This window comes from Phoca vitulina, unplaced genomic scaffold (genome assembly GCF_004348235.1).
Source record: "Phoca vitulina isolate PV1807 unplaced genomic scaffold, GSC_HSeal_1.0 scaffold78, whole genome shotgun sequence".
NCBI classification, from domain to species: Eukaryota; Metazoa; Chordata; class Mammalia; order Carnivora; family Phocidae; genus Phoca; species Phoca vitulina.
In genome coordinates this window covers 5,376,425-5,391,175 of record NW_022589781.1, presented here as the reverse complement: position 1 = coordinate 5,391,175, position 14,751 = coordinate 5,376,425, and the positions used below count along the sequence as shown (strand labels likewise).

The 14,751-nt window shown below is 37.5% G+C and overlaps 1 protein-coding gene and 1 pseudogene across 3 annotated transcripts in view; one reads left to right on the top strand and one right to left on the bottom strand.

Moving 5' to 3' along the window:
• Positions 1-14,751, bottom strand: part of LOC116625425 (protocadherin-15-like) — a 1,687,848-nt gene that overhangs the window by 1,039,866 nt on the left and 633,231 nt on the right. The gene's annotated exons all lie outside the window — the stretch shown is intronic.
• LOC116625427 lies at positions 10,497-11,441 on the top strand (annotated as a pseudogene).

The window sequence follows — 14,751 nt, the reverse complement described above, 5'->3', positions numbered from 1 at the left end:
AGCCTGCTTGGTGGGGGAAGGGGCACTTCCGGGGTACCCACTTGCGGGGGTTGCATGGGCTGGAAGGAGCTAGGGTGCACACAAGGTGCTTGTGGGCAGTGCCTGATGAGCCAGAGGGAAACTGCCGGGGCAGATCTCAGGAAGACCACCGCAGGTGGCCGGATGCAGGGGTGGACGGGAAGGCGCCGCAATCCTGCGCCCAGCACTGCTGGACCGGCCCTGGGTGGAGAGCCCAGTGAACGGCCAGTGCGCATGCGGGCGTCCAGACGGACCCCTCGGGGCACACGGGCCAGCCCCCCCCGATGATGACGCAAGGACAGACCCCGGCTGCACGCCCTGGCCACGTAGGAAAGGCTAGAGCTCGGCGGGGAAAGGCTAGAGCTGTCGTATTACCGTTTCACTGAAAGGAACTGAAAAATGGTGAAACAAAAAAAGTAGGAAAAAATTAAACTTTTGGGCAAACCCCCCCAAAAAACCAAAACAGAAGAAAATACACAACTCTCCCACTTGAATTAATATAATTTTAAAAAGGAATCTGCAGTTATGAATCCAACATTTAGATACTTAAAATAGAAATAATAGGGAGATTAGAAATAGGAGCCAAACAGACCTTGAGAAAATTGAAGGAAATGATCATTTCCACTCAGAATTTATGACTAAATAGCACAACTGGATGTACAGAAAAGGAGAGATAAGAATAAATAGAGCCGAGACCATGAAAATGAAGCAAAGAAGGAGATAAAAGGAATCAGAGAAAAGGACAAAGGAAATTCCCCACCCTATAAAGGAACAGAACTTAAAAGTCCAGGAAATTTTCATGACATAAGAGATGTTGGTAATGTGCATATGGAAATGGTGCTCCGCGATCCTGGTAAAACTGACTATGCCCGCTGGAGGACACCTCAGCAGTGACGTGGAAAAGTACCACACACCCAAGTACTCTTAACGAGTGAGCTAAAGGACACATTTTATTCAATGAAAAGTTGATTGGAAAAATGTAGTAACTGTAAATGGGTGTAAATCACTGGAAAAATACAAATCCACGAGTTCATAGTGATCATATAAAAACATGGCAGGGGTTGGGAGAAGAAGAGGAAGAGGAGGAGGAAAACAAAAACATGAAACAGAAAAATAGATAATTCATGGAAAAGAAATAAGCTTGTATTATTCCTTCTTAGGAAGAACAGCATTTTATCCCTTAATGAGAGAAGGTACCTCTCAGAAGAATGCCAACTAACATATTTAGATGGAATGATAGAATTAGAAAAATCACCATTTTGTAACCATTTATCATGTCATTGATTAGGTTTTGGGACAGGACAATTATAAGGTAACAAAGTAAAACAGCACAGGCTTCTTGCTAATATCTATGGAAAAACTTTAAAGTGAACACATCTCATAATACTTTCTTAGGAAAGAAATACAAATTGACCTTACTACTAGTGGGACCACATGATATGGGTGTACCCTTTAATAAGATGAATTAACTAGTGTATAATATGACCTATGAATCAGTCTTGTCAAAAATATATAATCTGAGTCTAATCTAGCCTCTAGACTTATCTTCCAATTTATAGGAAATTGAGGGACTAAAGGAACAAGGTAAAAGACACCAAGAGGAAATAATCAGATAAATCAAAAATATCCTACAAGAAAAATTACCTGGTTGTCATGGGAAAATGAAGTGAATAGGCTGCTTTACAACAAAAAGACTAAGGAGAAAATGCCCCATCCTACCAATACGTCGATCCTCATCCTGACGTGCATTAGTCAGGCCCAAAGATGAGGCAATGCTTTCTGGACATAATGCATACAGGAAGGCTGGCATGACCGCAGTAGTGGTAATGGTCTTTTTGTCTCTGAAAATTGGTTGTTTATTTAGTCCTGAGACAAGGCTTGGTCCTATGACCTTTGCTCTTCTTGTTTTCCACTTCCTCTAGAAAATGCTGTACTTTTTTTTTTTTTTTTAAGTTATGTTAGTCACCATACAATACATCACCAGTTTTTGACGCAGTGATCCACGATTCATTGTTTCCGTACAACCCCCAGTGCTCTGTGCAGTACATGCCCTCCTTAATACCCATCACTGGGCTAACCCATCCCCCCACCCCCCTCCCCTCTAGAACCCTCAATTTGTTTCTCAGAGTCCCTAGTCTCTCATGGTTCGTCTCCGCCTCCGATTCCCCCCCCTTCATTTTTCCCTTCCTTCTCCTAATGTCCTCCATGCTATTCCTTATGTTCCACAAATAAGTGAAACCGTATGATAATTGACTTTCTCTGCTTGACTTATTTCACTTAGCATAATCTCCTCCAGTCCCATCCATGTTGATGTAAAAGTTGGGTATTCATCTTTTCTGATGGCTAGTAATATTCCATTGTATATATGGACCACATCTTCTTTATCCATTCATCTGTTGAAGGACATCTCGACTCTTTCCTCAGTTTGGCTATTGTGGACATTGCTGCTATGAACATTGGGGTGCATACAGCCCTTCTTTTCACTACATCTGTGTCTTTGGGGTAAATACCCAGTAGTGCAATTCCTGGGTCATAGGGTGGCTCTATTTTTAATTTTTTTTGAGGCACCTCCACACTGTTTTCCAAAGTGGCTGTACCAACTTGCATTCCCACCAACAGTGTAAGAGGGTTCCCTTTTCTCCACAACCTCTCCAACATTTGTTGTTTCTTGCCTTGTCAATTTTTGCCATTCTAACTTGTGTAGGGTGGTATCTCAATGTGGTTTTGATTTGAATTTCCCTGATGGCTAATGATGATGAACATTTTTTCATGTGTCTGTTAGCCATTTGTATGTCTTCTTTGGAGAAGTGTCTGTTCACGTCTACTGCCCATTTTTTGACTTGATTATTTGTTTTTTGGGTGTTGAGTTTGAGAAGTTCTTTATAGATCTTGGATACCAGCCCTTTATCTGTAGTGTCATTTGCAAATATCTTCTCCCATTCTGTGGGTTGCCTCTTAGTTTTGTTGACTGTTTCCTTTGCTGTGCAGAAGCTTTTTATCTTGATGAAGTCCCAAAAGTTCATTTTTGCTTTTGTTTCACTAGCCTTTGGAGATAAATCTTGAAGAAGCTGCTGTGGCCAATGTCAAAGAGGTTACTGCCTATGTTCTCCTCTAGGATTTTGATGGATTCCTGTCTCACATTGAGGACTTTCATCCATTTTGAAAATGCTCTATTCTTATATTTAATTACTTGAATATGAATGACTCTCCCTTCTGTATCTGTACATTGGACCACTCACCTGAACATCATTACGTTCTAATATCATCTTTGTCACTGACTAGCTAGGCAAACTGTGCCCAGTAAATTTGATTTGTGCCTTAGCCCTATTACCTATAATGTAAAAATAAAAATATCAGAGTAATCTATCTCATTTATTTTAATAAACTAATAAGGGGATATATGAAAGATTCTGACATCTGTGAAATAATATATTTAAGATGATTTACTCAGTGGTCCTTAAGGTATATGGATATATAAATTTCCCTCATTGAAATGGACACTATTTCACCAAGGTGCCAACAAGCAAACTACCTCTATAGAGGGCCAATAAGCAAAATTAATGCTGTTGAACTTGCGACCTATCCTATGTTCTGCAGTTCCATTGTAATTTGTGGTCTGGTTTGAGTCAATATGTATGTAATCAAGGAAGATAAGTAATACCCAGCCCATTTTTTTTTTCCATAAGTAAATTAAAAAATAAAAAAGAGATGTCTTTTGGCAACCTACTATTGGGAAGATGTTATTGGCAATGACAAACGAGCTTTAGAAAAATAACTATATAATTAAACCTTATACCTGCAGTAGAAATATATGACTGAATGCCTTTTTAAAACCATTGCTCCTTTACAGTAAATTCAGTTATCATAAACATTAAGAAGGCAAAATGGAGCCCGTTTTCGAGGGTCTATACAGCAAAGAGGGCAATATATCTATGATGGTATGTATCTGTGGGCTGGAACATTCCAGAAACAGAATACGGAACATCTTATAAAACAGAGCCATACACATTTCAGGCTAGTCACTTGGAATTTAAAACAGACCTGATTCTGATGTTATGCTGTGCTTAAAACAAACCAACAGAGTAACAATAACAAAAAATATAACTTTTTTATAAGTTACAGGAAAGAAAAACATAATCTTCTCCATGAAAAATATACACATGAACATCTGAGGGGGATCTAGGCTTGGATATTAGATTCCAGGTCAAATACCTCTGAATATGGATTTTTACCCAAGATGACAACTCTAATTTTATTTCACAAATTTAAGGTAATACCATCTTTCCCCCCTATACTAATTACCATAGATGTATGGAATAGGTTCTGTGAATTTCATGCTAAATTGTGGCTCATGATACCCAACAAAACTAACTAATGTTTTTCAGCGAAGGTCCTGGCTAGTTTGTAATCAAAATAATATCTTGGGGAGCCTGGATGGCTCAGTAGGTTAAGCATCCAACTCTTGATTTCAGCTTGAGGTCGTGATCTCAGGGTCATGAGATCAAGCTCTCAGTGCAGAGTGCTGAGTTTGCTTGTCCCTCTCCCTCTGCTCCCCCCCCAACACTCTCTTTCTTTCAAATAAATAAATAAAGTCTTTAAAAATAATAATAATGTTTTGAGACTCAAGGATTCTAAGGATGTTTTCAGGATTTGTTTTTCTCAGGTTTGGTATTTATGGCATCCCTGCTTTCCTTAGCTGTCACCATAATTCTAGTCTCCCTTTTCAGGGGTTGTAGGGTTTTTTTGTTTTTTTTTTTTTTAAGATTTTATTTATTTGACAGAGAGAGACACAGTGAGAGAGGGAACACAAGCAGGGAGAGTGGAAGGGGGAGAAGCAGGCTTCCCGCGGAGCAGGGAGCCCGATGCGGGACTCGATCCCAGGACCCTGGGATCATGACCTGAGCCGAAGGCAGACGCTTAATGACTGAACCACCCAGGCACCCCACAGGGGTTGTAGGTTTTAAAGGGAAATTCTCCTGAAAAGTTCCAGGGGCAAAAAAAAAAAAAAAAAGGATAAAATATTGGCATAACCATCCCAACACTGAGCAAGAAAGGAATAAGGACTGCTTTTGACCTAAGATGTTTGTGCTGGGTTGGGCAGAAGTAGGATGCTATTTCCTCCTTATGGGAATGATTAAGAGATTTTGATGATATTCATTTTCTCATTTGAGATTTGCTATTTTGGCAAGCCATACATGGGCAATGAAGTACAATTAGTGAAATTTGTATATAGTAATCTAAACGTTCAGCATCACAGAAGAACTGGGAAGGAATTTAGAATGTCAGTGTATCTTTGACTCAAATCCCCTAAAATACTTAAAAAGTATTAGTAACTTTAATCACTTTTTGTACAATTTTTTGCACTTTGCCATTATAAGAACAGAAGGGAATAACATCGGTCTGAAAAAAAAAAATATGACCGGTTTTTCCATGGCCCCTCTGTTTCCACATGTCCATTAATGAACTATAGGGTTGCAAACATTTTGGAAAGCATGTGGCCTCATTGTATCCATATGAAGATCCAGAAACAAAAAGGGCCTTGTCCCTTTCCAATCCACTGCACTGCAAAGATGCAAGACACTGAGATGCTTTGAAACATTTAAAAGACAAAATCATGCTAATAATATCACTGATGGGGATCACAAGGGAAACCTGGGAAGTAAGAGGTCATTTCTTCTGGGGCTTAAAATTATGTTATTTTTCTATTGAGGTCAAGTTCTGAACAGCAATAAAGCCTTTAATTCCAATTCCCCTTACCCAGGAGGTGAGAAAAGTTTTAACAACCTTGGGGACCACTAGGAAGGCACTAATGAATGATAATTTATTCGCAACAGTCAGAAAGAGCAACCAACTCTGAGACAATGTGTTACAACTTCTGTAACTTTTGCAAACACTTAGGAAAGGTGGTGTTAATTTGTAGATTAGGAATATTTAAAGTAACATTTCATCTACCTTTGATAAAGTCAGGTTGTGCTAGAAGCCTAGTACAAGAGAATATTAGCTACAATACACACATGAAATATGTATAGATAGATCTAAGTATATTCACTTTCGGTCATGACCCATTAGCAGATAAGGAATCAATTTACTATATTTTAGAACAAAAAAAAAATATAGAAATTATCAGCATTCACTTCACAAAGTAAAGATTTATGAAACTTTGCTTCATTTACATATGTTTTTACATTGGTTTGCTGTGTCTTTTGAGAGCTATATGAATATTTCTCCACAACACAACCATATTCCAATTCAAAAATTTTCTCCAGTGGGGTAGTCCTAATTAAAAACAGTTTTTCCTGTGAATCTACAGTAAAATAAACTTATTAACATGATTTCACATAACTCTTTAAGTAGCTTACTCATGAAGAACTATGTCAAAATTGTTAAGATCACAACATAGTAATACTGTGTCTTTGTGTGTGTATATACATATGCCCACATATGTATATACATATACTATAGTATTTAATATATGTGTAAACATCGTAGATGCACATACGGCACATATAATATGTATTCTATATTCTATAATATATGATTATATGTATATATAATATATATTTTGTGTGTATATGTATTAAACATAATATATGTATATGTATATATACATAATATATATGTATTACATAAAATATATTTTATGTATGTATACACTATATAATATATAATTATATGTGTTATATATATAATATGTATATTAGAATGAAATGAAACACATAAAATAGGGATTGAAAACACTAATCATTAAAGGATATTCTAGGGGCACCTGGGTGGCTCAGTTGGTTAAGCGTCTGCCTTAGGCTCAGGTCATGATCTCAGGGTCCTGGATCAAGCCCTGCATTGGGCTCCCTGCTCAGGGGGGAGCCTGCTTCTCCCTGTCCTTCTCCCTCTACCTGCCACTCTGCCTACTCGTGATCCATCTCTCTCTCTGTCAAATAAATAAATAAAATCTTTAAAAAAATTTAAAAAAATAAAGGATATTCTAAAGGAACATGGTCAGCAGCATTCAGTGACTACTTAGACTTTGCTGACTTGTGATTGCAGGATGAGAACAAGAGCTGGATTACTAAGTAAATTCAGGAAAATTTGTTCTAGGCTATGTTTGGTAGAAAGATAATATGGCAGGCTAGAAAAAATATGGAAGGAAGAACTGAGCTTTTGTTGTTTGGTTGGTTGGTTTTTTGAAGTTTTTGCTTTTCACATATTTTCTGAGACATTATTGATACACTTTAGATTGCACCTACTTTAAAGCTACCACCTGATAGATGTCGACAGATGTATAACCCTTGAAACCATTACCACAGTCAAGACAATGATGACATTTTTTACTCCATAGTTCCCTTGGGTGCCTGTGGAACCCCTCCGTCTCTTTTCCTTCCAGTTGCCTACATACCCACCCCGACCTACATCCCCAGATACCCACTGACCCGCTGTTGCTGTGGAATGGTTTGCACTCTCTTTTAGCTATATGAATGAAATTAGTATGTTTTCTTTGTTTAGCTTCGTTCACTTAATGGGATTATTTTAAGATTCATTTAATGTTATTCTGACTATCAATAGTTCTTTTTTAAAATTTCTGAGTAATATTCCATTGTATGGATATACCACTATTTGTTTATCTATCTACCTGCTAATAGGGCTTATACAATAGATCCTTACTGTACCACAGTCTACTTTTGAGTGACATTTTACCACTGCACATCCAGTATTACAGTAATTATAATATAGTATACTGACAATTCCCCATTTCCGTCTTTGTCATATTTTTCACATATTTTACTTCTACATATTTACCTGTACAAGAGCCACAGTACTTTTATTATTTTTACTTCAAAGAGTAAAATCAATTAAAGATATTTTTTTAAAAAGGAGAACAAGAAAATCTAATATATTTCCCACATATTTACAATTTATGCTGCTATTCATTCCTTCGTACAGATACAAACTTCTATATCTTCTATATTGTGTTTTTATCCTTCTACTTGAAAGGTGTTTTTAAACATTTATTATTTGTTTTTTACAGAGATCTGCTAGCGGTGAGTGTTTAGTCACCTTTTATTTTTTCTCTTCTCTTCCCTTCTCTTCTCTTCTCTTCTCTTCTCTTCTTTCTCTTCTCTTCCCTTCCCTTCCCTTCCCTTCCCTTCTCTTCTTTCTCTTCTCTTCTCTTCTCTTCTCTTCTCTTCTCTTCTCTTCTCTTCTTTCTCTTCTCTTCTCTTCTCTTCTCTTCTCTTCTCTTCTCTTCTCTTCTCTTCCCTTCCCTTCCCTTCCCTTCCCTTCCTTCTCTTCTTTCTCTTCTCTTCTCTTCTCTTCTCTTCTCTTCTCTTCTCTTCTCTCTTTCTTTTCTTTTCCTTTCTTTTAGTAGGCTCCACACCCAGCATGGACCCCAAAGCAGGGCTTGAACTCATGACCCTGAAATCAAGACCTGAGCTGAGATCAAGAGTCAGACACTTATGGGCACCTGGGTGGCTCAGCAGCCAATTCTTGATTTTGGTTCAGGTCATGATCTCAGGGTCCTGAGATTGAGCCATGTTTTGGGCTCTTCACTGGGCATGGTGCCTGCTTGGCTTCTCTCTCTCCCTCTCCCTTTGCTCCTCCCCACCACTTGCACTCTCTTTCTTGCTCTCAAAAAATAATAATAATTAATTAAAAAAAAAAAGTCAGATGCTGAACTGAGCCACCCAGGCACCCCAGTCACTTCATTTTTTTAAATATATTCCTAAGAGTATAGTCTACAGATAAACAATTGTTTTTCTTTCAGGATTTTTTTTTTTTTTTAATTTTTTTAGAGAGGGAGAGAGAGAGAGAGGAGAGGTGAGGGGAGGGGAGGGGAAGAGGGAGAATGAGAGAGAGAATCTCAAACAGGCTCCACACCCAGCATGAAGCCCAATCTAACAACTCTGAGATCATGACCTGAGCTGAAATCGAGTCGGACGCTTCACAGACCGAGCCACCCAGGCGCCCCTTCTTTCAGGATTTTAAACATAATTTTTCCATTGTTTTCCAGCTTACATTGTGTCAAATGGGATATCTGTTTTCATTTTATCTGTAACTGCTTTACTAAGATCGCTTTTAGGCTTATTTTTATCCTATGCCTTGTTGCAATTTTGTGTTCCTCATAGTTGGCATTTCTTGAACTTCTTGAATCTATTGGTGTATAATTTGCATCAAATTTGGAAAGTTTGTAGACATTATTTCAAATTCAAATTTGGAAAATTTGTAGACATTATTTCATGAAATATTTTTTTCTGTCTCTCCTTTTTCAGGTATAGCAATTACAAATGGCCACTTGATACTATCCTAGAAGAGTTCACTGATGCTTTCTTCTTTGTGTCTTTAGTCTTTTACCTCACTGTATCATTTCAGATAGTTTCTATTTATTCTATCTTCAGTTCCTCTGGACTTCTCTGTTACAGTGTTTAATTTTCTTTCCAATTTCATCCTACGTATTTTCCATTTCATATTTATCCTGCTCAAGTTTTTCTCTACCATTCTGTACATTTGGAATATAATTATACAAACTGTTTAGTGTCCTTGTCCACTACTGCTATCATATTTACAATCTATATGTCAATTTCTATTAATTATTTGTTTACTATATTTTGAGTTATAATTTCTTACTTCTTTGAATACCAATATAATATTTCATTGAATACCAGACACTATGTGTTTTACCTTGCTGAATCATGGATGGTTTTATATTCCTCTAAATGCTTTTCAGCATTATTCTAGAATGCAGGCACATTAGTTGGAACTAGTGTGATTTTTTTTTCTAAAATGGCTTTTAGATTTGTTAGCTGTGTCCAGAGCAGTGCTCAGTGTAGGACTAATTATCCCCACTACTAAGAAAATATCTTTCGGGCGCCTGGGTGGCTCAGTTGGTTAAGCGACTGCCTTCGGCTCAGGTCATGATCCTGGAGTCCCGGGATCGAGTCCCGCATCGGGCTCCCTGCTCGGCAGGGAGTCTGCTTCTCCCTCTGACCCTCCCCCCTCTCATGTGCTTGCTCTCTCTCATTCTCTCTCTCTCAAATAAATAAATAAAAACTCTTTAAAAAAAAAAAAAAAGAAAAAAAAGAAAATATCTTTCTGAGTATTAATTATCTCCACTACTAGGATATCCTTTTTTTATTGTTATTGGTTTTTGTTTTGTTTTTGTTTTTTGTTTGTTTGTTTGTTTGTTTTAGAGAGAGCATGAGCAGGTGGGGAAGAGGGAGAAGGTGAGACTCTCAAGCAGACTCCACACTCGGTGTGGAGCCTGACACAGGGCTTGATCTCACGACCCTGAGATCATGACATGAGCTGAAATCAAGATTCAGACACTTAATGGACTTAGCCACCCAGGCACCCCTAGGATATCCTTCTGAGTACTCTAACTTATGTAGATTTTTTTTTCCCATTCTGGAAATTAGAGTTTTCCACTTGGCTAGTTAGAACATGAACTATCCTTGGTTCTGTGTGAGCCCTGAGAAGCATTCCTCTGTTCTTTTCAGGCTCTTTGCATAGCCTTAGGGAGTTTCCTCATAAGCCTGTGTCAGTCAATATTCAACTTAAGACTTAGAGAGTACTCTACTCTCTTTTCTCAGGTACCAGAAGGAGGTGGTTCTCTTGTTGTGCCTAGCACAGCCATGGCTCATGATCCCCAGAAATATCTGAAGTATATAGCATCTTCAAAGCATTGGATGCTGAATAAACTGACCACTGGGTTTGTCCTTCATCCATCTACTGGTCCTCATAAGCTAAGAGAATGTCTCCCTCTCATTGTTTTCCTAAGGAACAGACTTAATAATGTCCCAACATGAGATGAAGTAAAGAAGATCTGTATGAGGCATTTTATTAAGATTGATGGCAAGATCTGAACTGATACAACCCACCCTACTGGTTTTATGGATGTCATCAGCATTGTCAAGACTGAAAAGAATTTCTGTCTGATCCGTGACAACAAGGGTCACTTTTCTGTTCATTGGATTACACCTGAGGAGGCCAAGTATCAGTTGTGCAAACTGAGAAAGAACTTTGTGAGAACAAAAGGAATCCTTCACCTGGTGACCCATGATGCTGGCATCATCCACTCTCCTGATCCACTCATCAAGGTGAATGACACCATTCAGATTGATTTGCAGACTGGGAAGATCTGATTTTATCAAGTTTGACACTGGTAATCTGTGTATGGTGACCAGAGGTGCCTACCTGGGAAGAACTGGTATGATCACCAACAGAGAGAGACAACCTGGTTCTTTCGATGTAGTTCCCATGAAAGATGCCAATAGCAACAGATTTGCCAACTGGCTCTCCAACTTTTTTGTTATTGGGAAAGGCGACAAGCCATGGATTTCTCTTCTCTGTGGAAAGTGTATTCACCTCACCATTGCTGAAGAGAGAGACAAGAGACTGGCAGCCAAACAGAGCAGTGGGTAAAATGGTCTCTAGGTGACTTGATTGGAAGTCTTTAGAATTAATTAAAGATAATACAGAAAAACTGGGGGAAAAAAAAAAAAGACTTGGGGAGGACTCCAAATCTCAGAAGCCATCTCTTTGGAAAGCTCTTTTCTCTCCAGTCCTCTGTCCTGTGAACTCCAGCTGCCTTAGCCTTCTTAGCCACCTATTTCTGTCCCTTAATCTCAGAAATAGCCAGGCTGCACCTGGGTTACTCCTCAACAGTACAGCTTGGAAAGTCTCTGCAGACCAAAACTCAAGGCAGTCATTGTGCTCACTAATCTGTTTTCTCTCTCACAGGAATCCCTGTCCTAAGCTCCAATATATGAAAAGTATTGTTTTATATATTTTATTTATTTATTTTTGTTGTTTTTTTCATGTAGGAGGGAAAAATTAGTATCTGTTATACTATACTGGCTTGAAGCAGAAATCCCCCAGGGATGTTTTAATTTTTCTAAGGGATTTTTATTGTTTCCCTGTAGGGAGTGCAATATAAAACCTTTCATATCTTTCCATGAAATCTTCAGTAAAATAATCAGTAAATAACAAACTGTTGAGGGCGCCTGGGTGGCTCAGTTGGTTAAGCGACTGCCTTCGGCTCAGGTCATGATCCTGGAGTCCCGGGATCGAGTCCCGCATCGGGCTCCCTGCTCAGCAGGGAGTCTGCTTCTCCCTCTCCCGCTCCCCCATCTTGTGCTCTCTCTCTCAAATAAATAAATAAAATCTTTAAAAAAAATAATAATAACAAACTGTTGATAGTAAATATATTTTGAGAAGGTACAGAGACTCTTCGTCCTTCTTCAGTAAGTAGGAAGTGGATACAACTTCAAATGGGCAAGAACTTTGCTTGTTTATCAGCACATCCCCAGAATCTATGTTTGCATATAGTAAATAGTAAGCACTTAATAAATGATTGCTGAATAATGTTAAGATATTGGCTAAAGAACTAAATATGCCCATTAAGATATATAAGCTTTTCTGCTCTGATTTCTAAATATGACTTGTCATCAAGTTCTGTAATTTAGAGTAATTAAGAAATGTTAAAGCGCTTCATGCCTACATTTGGTATAATTGTCAAGTTAATAAACATACCCTGCTTCTGTCCCCCAGACATTACTAAATTCTTGATGTCACTGACAATGATAATCAAGAAGGAGAACTTCGTAGGTCTTCTGAGAAGCCTCTTTAGTTTCAGTCTGTTAGAACCATTCTGACAAATACTGCTCATAAGCCTCCAGGAGTAGAAAGCTCTACTTTTATTTTAAGCTGTATAGAGAGAGGACTTCAAAATACGTCAATTACAAAATTTCATGACCTTGTGACATTCTAAATCACAATACTCTCACTTATTAAAATGTGTTCGATGTGAGTTATAAAAATACTTATACATTTCTACCTAGTAAATACAGTTTTTGGAATTATTTTAAGAGGGCAATGGTATCATAGAATCAATAATAATGTAATATATTAAAATGATAGAATTTCTGACAGAATACTATCCCATTATTAAAATTATATTGTGACTGCTTTGTAGGCACATGGAAGAACCCTATGATTAATAAATTAAGTGAAATGTATAGAACATGAAAACAAATTTATGACACTGTGGTAAAATGTGTGTGCAGATCAAGGACAATTAGAAAGGAGTGCAGAATAATGAAAACGTCTGACTTGTTAAGGTGGATAGATGGTGAATAATTCTTTATACAAAATACAGATTTAGAGAAAGAGTAGCTATAAAAAAGGCTATTTGCAGCTCAAATATCTATTGTAAAGCTAGGTTTAATGTGGGTCACATTTGCAAATATGGAACATCAGTTTTCACTCCTTAAAATCTTTCTCATATGCCTAATGTATGAAATTAAATATTAAACTTTTTCTAGGCTATGTGAAAATATTCACATTTGTAACCCAAGGGAAATTGTAACTTTCATCTGGGCTTGTGGCATAAGAATACTCATAATTTGTTACTATTTTGTACAGTTAGTTCTGGGGGCTTTGAGACCCTTATTTTATGCTCCTATTCCAGCATCCTCTAATCATGGATACTGACAGCAGTTTCAGTGTTAGTACAGAAAACAAGAGTGACTAGCCAAGCTTCACCATTGCTCACACAAGCGGACTGCTGAAGTGACAGAATTAGGGCTAATTTAAATGAAATGTGTACCTTGTCTCATGTGATGGGAGTGTAAGCCTTACTGACATTGTGACAGTTACAATTATCTAAGGGAGTGAGTAGCTTTCGATTGCCAAGCTACATCTTAAAAATAGAAGCACACTCTGTTGAAAAACAAGGAGCCCAAACAGATATGTAACATACACACTCACACACACACAATAGGAAACATCTGGGCTTGTGGGATACGCATGCACACAACACATATATTTGTAAGAGCAAAGTAAATACCCCTAATGACTAAATTAACATCTCCAAGAATCTCTAAGACTCTAAAATGAAAATCAGTTCCCAAATGATCAACTTACGAAATAAATATGCCACTTGTGCAATTTTCTTCTAAACCAGAACATAAAGCAAAGACACCAAATGAGGATATGCTGGGACACTCCTAAATTACACACACACACCCCAAAGGGACAATGGCATAGCCTAGAGGTTAAAATAAATTTCTTTCCCATAAAAATTGCACATGTTAATTTAACAGTCTTTAGTAAAACTCAGTGAACACAATCCAGCTATAAAAGTCTTACACAATTCAGCCCAGGATACTCAACTAGGAGAACTCCACTTATATTGATACTTTATGTCTATAAAATTTGTTAATATTTTAATATGAAATAAATGATATATACATATAACATGTGTGTACATATGTGTATATGTGTACATATATTCATACATGCATACATATACATCATCCTGAAAAATGATCTTATACTCAAACAGTACATAAATGATATCTCCATGCACCCCATTTCTTTCATAACATTGAAATCCCCTGGCCTTTTATTCCTAATGAAATGCTTCTTTTGAAGTCAGCAATATAAATATATATTTCCATCAAAATCCTTCAGAGTTATAAAAGGTTGAATAAGTTCAGAATTCTGAGCAGTCACCAAGGACACATCATTTAATGCAGTTTTTCCTTTACCATGTAATGCAGTATCCTAGAAATACTAAAGTTAATGCTGTACTCTTAATGCATATGGAAAATAAATATGAATTTGAGAAATCTTTGTATGCATATTTATTTGGTTTTCAGGTGAATGCTAATTCTTGGCTTTTTTGAAGATTTTATTTATTTGAGAGAGAGAAAATCAGTGAGAAAGCAGGAGTGGGGGGGG